The sequence below is a fragment of the Glycine max genome, chromosome 1 (assembly GCF_000004515.6).
Source record: "Glycine max cultivar Williams 82 chromosome 1, Glycine_max_v4.0, whole genome shotgun sequence".
Taxonomy (NCBI): domain Eukaryota; kingdom Viridiplantae; phylum Streptophyta; class Magnoliopsida; order Fabales; family Fabaceae; genus Glycine; species Glycine max.
The window spans coordinates 35937242-35947716 of NC_016088.4; positions in this window are offsets into that span (position 1 = coordinate 35937242).

The window sequence follows — 10475 nt, forward strand, 5'->3', positions numbered from 1 at the left end:
TTTCTAAAATTCTAGACAAAAATAAGTTTTTGCTCTAAAAAATTCTATTTTTTTACAAGATAAAAAATCTATAATAATAATTTTATGAATATACAAATAATTTTAGAGTTCACATGATGATTCAAGGTTATTTTTTGTAATGTAAGGGACCTGGACACCAACTCAGACTAGTAAGCTAAACTATTTGTTATGATGATAGCAAAGAATATCACAAAGGTGATTGACCCAATCACGATAGAGAGTATCATGGAGGTGATTAAATAAGTGACCATCTTGTTTATAAAGTAATAACATAAGAATGAAGGGGTAAGCATCCATCCATCTAAGATATACACTTACTGACTTACGCATCTAAGTTCTTTTGTAGGTACCCCCACCTCACCTAGACTGGTAGATTAGACAAAGGAACAAACATCATATCAATCACTAATATAGCCTTAAGAAGCTCAGAGTAGAGAGAGTTCAATAAGAAAAGTTGGCATCCATCATGGGGCTAATGAATATTTTTTCCATTGGCACCAGGAGTTTATAGTAGCGATGAGGAGTTCAATGATCTGATCAATAGAATTGGAAGAAATCTTTGTGACGCAAGGATTTAGAGCGCAACTAGAAGCTCTACAAAAGAAAAATGCCAATGATTTGGAAGCAATAAGACAAAAACATTAAGTAGATATGCAAGCATTACGACAGGAAAATGATGTCATTCGAGCACAGTTGCAAGAATCTCATGCACGTTGATGCAATCCTACCCCCCCCCCCCCCCCAAGGGCATTGGATAGAAGGAAGCTTCCTTCCTTGCTTCCCAAGGAAGCTTTCCATTGTATTTTTATGTATTTTGGCATGGGGTGAGCTTAGCTATTAAAGGGGTGTGAGTGCCCCCCCCCCCCCTCTAGCTTCTCAAGGAAGCTTTCTTCCTAGCTTCCCAAGGAAGCTACCTTTCTTGCTTCTCAAGGAATCTTTCCATTGTATTTTCATGTATTTTGGCATGGAGGTGAACTTAACTATTGGAGGGGTGTGAATAGCCTCCCTCTAGCTTCTCAAGGAAGCTTTCTACCCACTAGCTTCTCAAGGAAGCTTTCTCCCTCTAGCTTCCCAAGGAAGCTACCTTCCTTTCTTCTCAAGGAAGCTTCCAATGTGCTAGGTTATAAATAGAAACATGTGTAACTCTTGTCATAACTTTGAGGAATGAGAAACTTGTGTGACACACTTCAAAGTTCAACTTCTCTCCCTAATCTCCTTCAATTCCCATGCCCCCCTCTCTCTCTCATTCTCTTCCTCCATTGAAGCTTCCTCTCTAAGCTTCTTATCCAAGGCACTCTCTTGGTGGTGAAGCTTCTGCTTCCATGGTTTATTCTTTAGTGGATGACGCCTCCTCTCACCTCTTCTCCTTTATCTTCTGCTGCAACACCATGGCTGAAAACCACCATTGAAGGACCTTATTGAAGCTCAAAGATCCAGCCTCCATAGAAGCTTTCATCAAACATACCCATACAAGCAATAGACCTAAACCAAATAACACGAAACCATAAAGCTGACACTTTGAACATGACATAAATTAGTAAGAGGAAACCTTGTCCCCATCACAGTTAAGATTGCAAAGTCAATCATCAGTGCTAATTCAAAAACACCCTTTCGACTACGGAATCACGGATGGAGCCTTACCCATAAGATGGAAACCGTAAAATCTTGATAATTACGGTGGAGGAACTAATCCCAACTAACACCTTAAGGCGTATCTCACTTACATAAATTTGTACACTAATGACAATGCTATCCTTTATGGGGTCTTTTCAACTTCACTGAAGGGACTTGTGTTGAATTGGTGGACTCAACTTTCCCCAAGATTAATTGATTATTTTGACACACTTGTCAAATGATTCGTTGCACAATAATGAACAAGTCAACCTTGTAATGCCTCTAACTGTTAACTTCTCGACGAATCATAGTCTACAACACTGCACATGATGGTACTTCACTAAACTTTTTCATTGGTTAGAACCCTACACTGGTCAGAACCCTCCATAGGTAGCCCTTTTTGAGACCTTGACAATAAGCTTTGATTGATTTCAGGATCAATGATTGTCTCTAAAACCAATATGAGATTTTTCAGCGTGATTTCTCCTCAATCACATGTTTTCTAGGAAACTTCCCAGAAGGTAACCCATCCTATAATTGCTCCAAGCCAAGTACATTTTATTGTGGAGTTGTTAAGTGATGGGCTACCGAAAAGTAGATGCACCTTGTTGGTATAGGTAGTACCAATTAGTTCTTTTATGTCATCCTCTTTTGTGTAGTCTCATACCTATATGACCTTGGATACTTCTCATTCTGGTGTAATTTAATTGGACGAGCCTCACCACATCACATCGATTGCCTTAATTAACCTAAGGCAGGCCAATGTGAACAACTATGCTAGTTTATGGAGCGGTTTTCTCAAGTCACCGTGGAGATTAGAGACCTCAAATCTTTGATGATAATAACTTTGAGGCCAGCTCCTTGGCGAATAACTTGTTTAAAAATAAAAACCAATCAATATAGATGAGTTGCGACTACATGTTGCAGGGTACATTCAAATGGAGGAATTATCTGAATTTCGCAATAAGATATGAGAAGAAGACTAGAAGAAAGGAAGCTACCATGAAGAAAAAATGAAACTGTTGAGGGATGGAGACTTAAAGAAACACTCCCATCAATGAAACCTTAAGTACACAACATACACTCCTCTCAATGATAGTCGAGCATGAGTCCACGAGGAAGACTTTAATGCATAAATTCTGGCATTTCCACCTCTATCTAGTGTCCCTAGTAATCTAATCGCACAAGACAGTGTCGATATCACCAAAACTATGGTCACACCACAAAATAATATGTTGCCTTGAAGGAAAAAAAATGAAATGGTTGAGAAGGGATGTTTGAACCAATTTATTAGAGGTAATCACTACAACCATGACAAATATAGAGGCTTGGGCTGGGGTGGTTATTGAGGATGCAATTATAAAGGCAATTATGATGGGGTCGCAGAGATCATGACAATACACAAGGTCAAAGTGGAAACCAAGATACAAGGTTAGATCAGAACAATCAAGGAGATTGTAGGATTTGAGGAGTTATAAATGTTATTGCAAGTGGCTTCCTGGAGGAGGGTGTACCATCCTAGCTAGGAAGCATCACCTTTGAGCCCTTAAGAGTGTCAACATGGTAGAGAAATTTTTGGGAACATATTTACCCCCAATCACATTTTCTAATGAGCACATTGTACAAATAGACCTAAAGCAAGATGATCCTATGGTAGTTGAAATAGCACAGTGAGGAGTCAAAAAACCCTTATTGATTAGGGAAGTTTTGTAGATGTCTTATATGACCTACTTTTCAGAGGTTAGACATTTCTTATGACATTATTGAGCCTTATCAAGATCCCTTGGTAGGTTTTGCAAGTGAACGAATGCACACACGAGGATACGTCGTGCTACTTACAATGATCGAGCCAATATCTTATTCAAACTTGTGAGTTTCAAGAAGCTCGACCAACACAAAATAGTCATTCAAGAGACTCTGAACATGTTGAGTATTGAAAGATCTGATATCTTCACAAATCAAGTTAGTCAAAGCACTTGGATGGGTCCAATATGGAGCTACCTAGTGAATGACTCTTTGCTAGTTGATGAACATAAGGCTAGAAAGATTAAATTGAAGTCGACTCACTATGTCGTCATTGATGGTGAGATATTCAGACGTGGAATTTCAACTCCAAATCTAAAATGTGAACATGATGAACAATCTCAATATGTTATGAATAAATTCTATAGAGGAATATGTGAAATGCATACATGAAGAAAATCAAGGCATCTTGGGTGATTCGAGTTGGTTACTACTAGCCAAAAATTCAAGCAGATTGCACAAAATATGTGAAGAAATGCAAAAAATATCAAGAGTTCAGGAATGTTCACTACGCATCTCCCGAAAAGCTACCTAGCATATTCTCCCCCATGTGTTTTGTGCTAAGGGGTATAGATATACTCGCCATTTTCCTACTTGCAAAAGGGCAAGTCATGTTCCAACTTGTTGCTATTGACTATTTCACAATGCAGATCAAAGCTAAATTGTTAATGAATATTACAACTTAACATGCACATAAATTTACTTGGAAGACGTTGATATGAAGGCATGGTGATGAGGATATCGAAGCTTAAGGACCGACATCAAAGCTTAAATTTGTATTTCTTTTCTTTTCTTTTTTTTTATTTTAGTAGTTGATAGTCTTGGTGTCTTTTCATTTGCACAACTAGGAATTAAAGTGCATTTAGAAAAATTAAAGGCTAACGACCTCTATAATTGCAGTTAATGTTCATAATTGTAGTTAACGGTGTATTTCAAATAATTAAAGGTTGACTATCTATATGTACACGAAAATTACAATGGAATGGGAGACTTGAATGTTCAAAAAAACAATACTTGTGTAATGTCAGAGTATTCTTTAGGTTCCAGGCTGAACCCATTTAGACTTATCAGGGGCTATCCATTACCCTTGTGGCATCTTCCTTTGGCTTATCTTCCACTACTGGAAGTGGCGCCTTCCACCTGTTATCGAAAGATCTATAACTAAAACCATATCATCTGGTATCAGAGGTTCGACTCTTGATACAGGTTCTATCTATCCTTTTCATTCAATGATCCTTTTGTTTTTTGTTGTTCTATTGTCTTTGTTCGACTTGTTTCAGTTTGTTCTGTCGATTCATTTTTTTCCGATTATGTTCCAACGTTCTTTTGTCTCTTGTTGTCTCTATATTTCTATGCTTTGGGTATATTATATAAAAAAACACTTCTGTTTCAGTGTTTTAATGTTCTAGTTCTACAAACACAAATTAGAATTAAAAAAATGAGTGCAGTACAAAAAAATGCTTATGTTTCAGTGTTCTAGTTCTACAAAAAAAATAAGAATTCAAAAAAATAATGATAAAGCTCAAAGGTTGTTACTTGATGCCATGACTGAATAGATGCAAAGGATGATGAAAAAAATAATGAAGAGCTCTGTGTCAGGATTGAAGGAATAAAAAAATCAATTGAATCATGATGTTGGAAGTCTTAATCCCGATAGGAGGTGGCGGGCTAGGAGAGGGAGAAGAGATGAAGAAGAAGGATCAAGGCAAAATAGAGTTAAAGGAGTTAAACTAATTGTTCCTCCATTTAAAGGTAGGAGTGATCTAGATGCATATATGGAGTGGGAACTGAAGATTGAACATTTGTTTTCTTGCCATGACTATATTGAGGAGCAGAAGGTTAAACTGGAAGCAGCTGAATTCTCAAACTATGCCCTCATATGGTGAAATAAATATTAGAGGGAAAGGTTGAGAGATGAGGAACCAGAGGTTGATACTTGGGCTGAAATGAGGAGAATTATGAGAAGGAGATATGTGCCAACCAGCTACAATAGGACTATGTGTTTGAAACTCTAGAAACTATCCCAAGGCAATATGAGTGTTGAAAAGTACTATATGGAGATGGAAATGGCACAGATTAAAGCCAATATATATTAAGATAATGAGGCAATAGTGGCTTGTTTTTTGAGTGGACTGAACCCTAATATTAGAGATGTTGTGGAGTTGCAAGAGTATGTGGAGTTAGAGGATCTGTTGGACAAGGCAGTGTAGGTTGAACAACAATTCAAAAGGAAGGGAGATGGGAGGAGGAATTCTTCAAGTTCTCATAATCCGAACTAGAGGGACAGGCTTAAGAAGAAGGGATGATCTTCAACCGGTCAAGCAGTGACTTCTCCAAATGAGAAATCACCAATGAAGCCTAATACATTAGCTTCAAGCATTGGAACTAAAGACATCAAATGTTTCAAATGCTTGGGTAGAGGACACATTGCATCTGAATGTCCAACCAGAAGGACAATGCTCGTGAAGGAAGATGGGGAAATCACCAGTGAATCCTCAGCCAGTGAATGAGAAAAGGAGAAAGAGATAGAAGAGGAAGAATTGGAGGATGATTTACTGATGGTCAGAAGGTTGCTTGGAAGCCATATGCAGCCCCTAGAGCAGAGCCAAAGTGAAAACATTTTCCACACTAGGTGTTTAATTAATGGAAAGTTATGATGTTTGATAATTGATGGCAAATATTGCACTAATATGGTCAATTCCAAATTGGTGTCCAAATTAAACTTGGAGACTAAGTCAAATCCTAGGCCATACAAACTTCATTGGCTTTGAAAAGATGTAGAGATGACAGTGAGCCAGTGTTGGATCGAGTGACCTCAGAATAATTAAGAAGGGGGGGTTGAATTAATTATTCCTAAACCTTTACTAATTCAAAATTTACTCTTCTAAGACTTTTACTTATGTTGTTAAGAGAATAAGGAGTAGAAGAGAAACTTAACCAAAAGTAAAAGCGGAAATTAAAATGCACAGCGGAAATTAAAAGAGTAGGGAAGAAGAAGACAAACACACAAGAGTTTTTATACTGGTTCGGCAACAACCCGTGCCTACATCCAGTCCCTAAGCGACCTGCGGTCCTTGAGATTTTTTTCAACCTTGTAAAAATCCTTTTACAAGCAAAGATCCATAAGGGATGTACCCTCCCTTGTTCTCTTTGAACCTAGTGGATGTACCCTCCACTAGAACTGATCCACAAGAGATGTACCCTCTCTTGTTCTCAGTCAAACCCAAGTAGATGTACCCTCTACTTGTACCACAAAGGATGTACCCTCCAATGTGTTAAGACAAAGATCCCAGGCTGTTAAACCTTTGATACTTTGTGAATGGGGATACAAAAGAATTCTCAGGCGGTTAGTCCTTTGAATACTTTTGTATTAGGGAAAGGGAAGAATCAAAAGAATTCTCAGACTGTGTCGTTTTGAATTCTTTGACAAGGGAGAAGGGAGACACAAAAGAATTCAGGTGGTTAGTCCTTTGTTCTTTTGGAAAAGGGAGAAGAGAATGAAAAGATGAATAGCACAAGTTTTCAAGTTTTGGAAAACCAGAAAACTTCAGAAAGTTTTGGTACAAAGAAGAAGAAGAAGTTCAAAGAGATTCAAAGCTTGTAAAGGATTGTATGAAATAAGTGTTCAAGATTGTTGAAATGCAAAACAAAGCCTTGCTTTTATAGACTCTGCGTGTCTGGTCAAGAAGACCATTCAGAAGAGTTATAACTTTTAGAAAAACTTAAAACCAATTTGAAAAAGTCAAAAACCTTTTGAAGAGTTACATCTTTTGATTTATTCAGAAACAGTCACTAGTAATCGATTACCAAATAAGTGTAATCGATTACACAAAGCTTTTGAGTGAAAGGATGTGACTCTTCACATTTAAATTTGAATTTCAACATTCAAGGGCACTGGTAATCGATTACCAAAACATTGTAATCGATTACAGCGTTTTGAAAATAATTGGAATGTTGTAAATTCTGTTAGAAAACTTTTTCAAACTCATTTTGCTACTGGTAATCGATTACAATAATATGGTAATCGATTACCAGAGAGTAAAAAACTCTTTGGTAAAGGTTTTGTCAAAAACTCATGTGCTATTCAAAGTTTTGAAAAAACTTTTTAATACTTATCTTGATTGGGTCTTTTCTTCATTCTTGAATCTTGATCTTGATTCTTGAGATCTTGAATCTTGAATCTTGATTCTTGATTCTAGGCTTTCTTCTTGAGTCTTGAATTCTTCTTGATTCTTGATTCACTTGAGATGTTCTTTGATTCACTTGAGTTGTTCTTTGATCTTTGAGCTTTTTGTTCATCACCTTTGTCATCATCTTTTGTTGTCATCATTGCTATCATCAAAACACCTTTGAATCACATTCACCATGAAGCCTTGCTTCTACAGCCAGCAGGTTGAGGTGTGCCTCACAATTGGAAGATACAATGATAAGGTGCTATGTGATGTAGTTCCAATGGAGGCAAGCCATATCCTCTTAGGAAGACCATGGTAGTATGACTCCAAAGCAATACATGATAGATTCACAAAAAAATTCCTTTCAGGCACAATGAGCATAAAATTGTTCTTAAATTGTTATCTCCTAGAGAAGTGTGTGAGCATCAAATAAAATTGAGAGAAAAGAGAGTGCAAGAGAAATGAGAGAAGAGTGAAACACAAAAAAAGTGAAAAAAAGAAGAGTGATACACTTGTGGGAAGAAGTGAAACACTTAAAATGAGTTGTTTGGAAAAAGAGACTAAGGTGAGAAGGTTGTTGCTTACTAAGAAACCCCTTTACTTGTATTACAAAAATACTTATTTTGTTGCTGATAACTCAAATAAAATTCCTACCCCTGCTAGTGTTGAATTTCTTTTGCAGGAATCTAAGGATGTGTTTCCAAAAGAGGTTCCAAATGGATTTCCACCTTAAGGGAAATTGAGCATCACATTGATCTCATTCTTGGAGCTTTATTGCCTAACTGGCCTACATATAGAAGTAATCCCCAAGAGACCAAAGAGATTCACAAGCAAGTTGAAGAATTGATGAACAAAGAATGGGTGCAAGAGAGCATGAGCCTGTGTATTGTTCCGTTGCTTTTGGTACCTAAAAAGGAAGGAACTTGGAGGATGTGCACTAACTATAGGGCTATCAATAACATCTCGATCAAGTATAGACACCATATCCCTAGGTTAGATGATTTGCTGGAAGAGTTGCATAGTGCTTGCATATTTTCTAATATTGACTTGGAAAGTGATTACCATCACATTAGGATGAAGGAAGTGGAAGAATGAAAAACTGCCTTGAAAACTAAGTATGGTTTATGGTTTATATAAATGGTTGGTGATGCCCTTTAGGCTAACTAATTCCACAAGAACTTTTATGAGGTTGATGAACCATATGTTAAGGGAATTTTTAGGCAAGTTTGTGGTGGTGTATTTTGATGATATTCTGATTTATAGAATTGATTTTGATTTGCATATTGGACATTTGAGTGTTGTAATGAATGTGCTTAGAGAAGAAAAATTATATCCTAATCTTGAAAAATGTGCTTGTTGCATTGATCACATTGTATTTCTGGGATTTGTTGTTAGTGATAAGGGGGTACTGGTGGATGAGTAAAAGGTTAATGCCATCCAAGAGTGGCCTATGCCAAAAATTGTGAGTGAAGTAAGGAGCTTTCATGGGTTAGCCAGTTTCTTTAGGAGGTTTGTTAGGAACTTTAGTACCTTGGCTGCACCTCTTAATGAGATAGTTAAAAAGCATGTTGGATTTAAATGGGGTGAAAAACAAGAAAAAGCATTTGCTGACCTTAAGCATAAATTAGTTGATGCCCCTATTCTTGCATTACCACATTTTGCAAAATCTTTTGAAATTGAATGTGATGCATGTAATGTGGGTATTAGGGCTATTTTGATGCAAGAAGGTCATTCGATTGATTATTTTTATTGAGAAGTTAAATGGGGCCACCTTAAATTATCCTACTTATGACAAGGAATTGTATGCCTTGGTGCATGCTTTGAAAACTAGGCAGCATTATCTTTTGCCAAAGGAATTTTCAATTCACAGTGATCGTGGATCCCTCAAATACTTGAAAGGACAAGGCAAGCTAAACAAAAGGCATGCCAAATGGGTTGAGTTCCTAGAACAGTTCCCATGCGTCATAAAATATAAAGGGGGGAAATGGAGCATTGTTGCTGATGCGTTATCTAGAAGGCATACATTGTTGTTCACTCTTGAAACTAAAATATTTGGACTTGAGACTTTGAAAGAAATGTATTTTCATGATACTGAATTTTTAGAGATATATGCTATTTGTGAAAAAGTGTCCCAAAATGGATACTTTAGGCATAAATATTTCCTGTTTAAAGAAAAAATGTTATGTGTGCCTAAGTGTTCCATAAGAGATTTGTTGCTAAAAGAGGCACATGAGGGTGGTTTAATGGGGGCATTTTGGGGGTGCAAAAGACCTTAGAAACATTGCATGAGCATTTTTATTGGCCCCATATGAAACATGATGTGCATAAATACTGTGAGCATTGCATTTTTTGTAAAAAAGGAAAAATCAAAAGTGAAGCCACATGGTTTTATCATCCCCTACCTGTTCTTGATTTTCCTCGGGTGGACATATCTATGGACTTTGTTTTGGGATTTCCTAGAACAAAGAGTGGCAAGGATTCTGTTTTTGTGGTTGTTGACAAGTTTTCAAAAATGACACATTTTATACCTTGCAAAAAAGTTGATGATGCTTGTCATGTAGCTGACTTATTCTTCAAGGAAGTGGTGAGACTCCATGGACCGCCCAGGAGCATAGTAAGTGATAGGGATACCAAGTTCCTAAGTCATTTTTGGAGAACATTGTAGGAGTAAGCTTAGGACTAAATTACTTTTCTCTACTACTTGTCACCCACAAACTGATGTGCAAATTGAGGTAGTGAATAGGACTTTAGGCACTTTGCTTAGGATTGTTCTAAAGAATAATCTTAAGTTGTAGGAAGAATTTCTGCCTCGTATAGAATTTGCATATAATAGGGTTGTCCATAGCATAACTAATTGTTCACCAT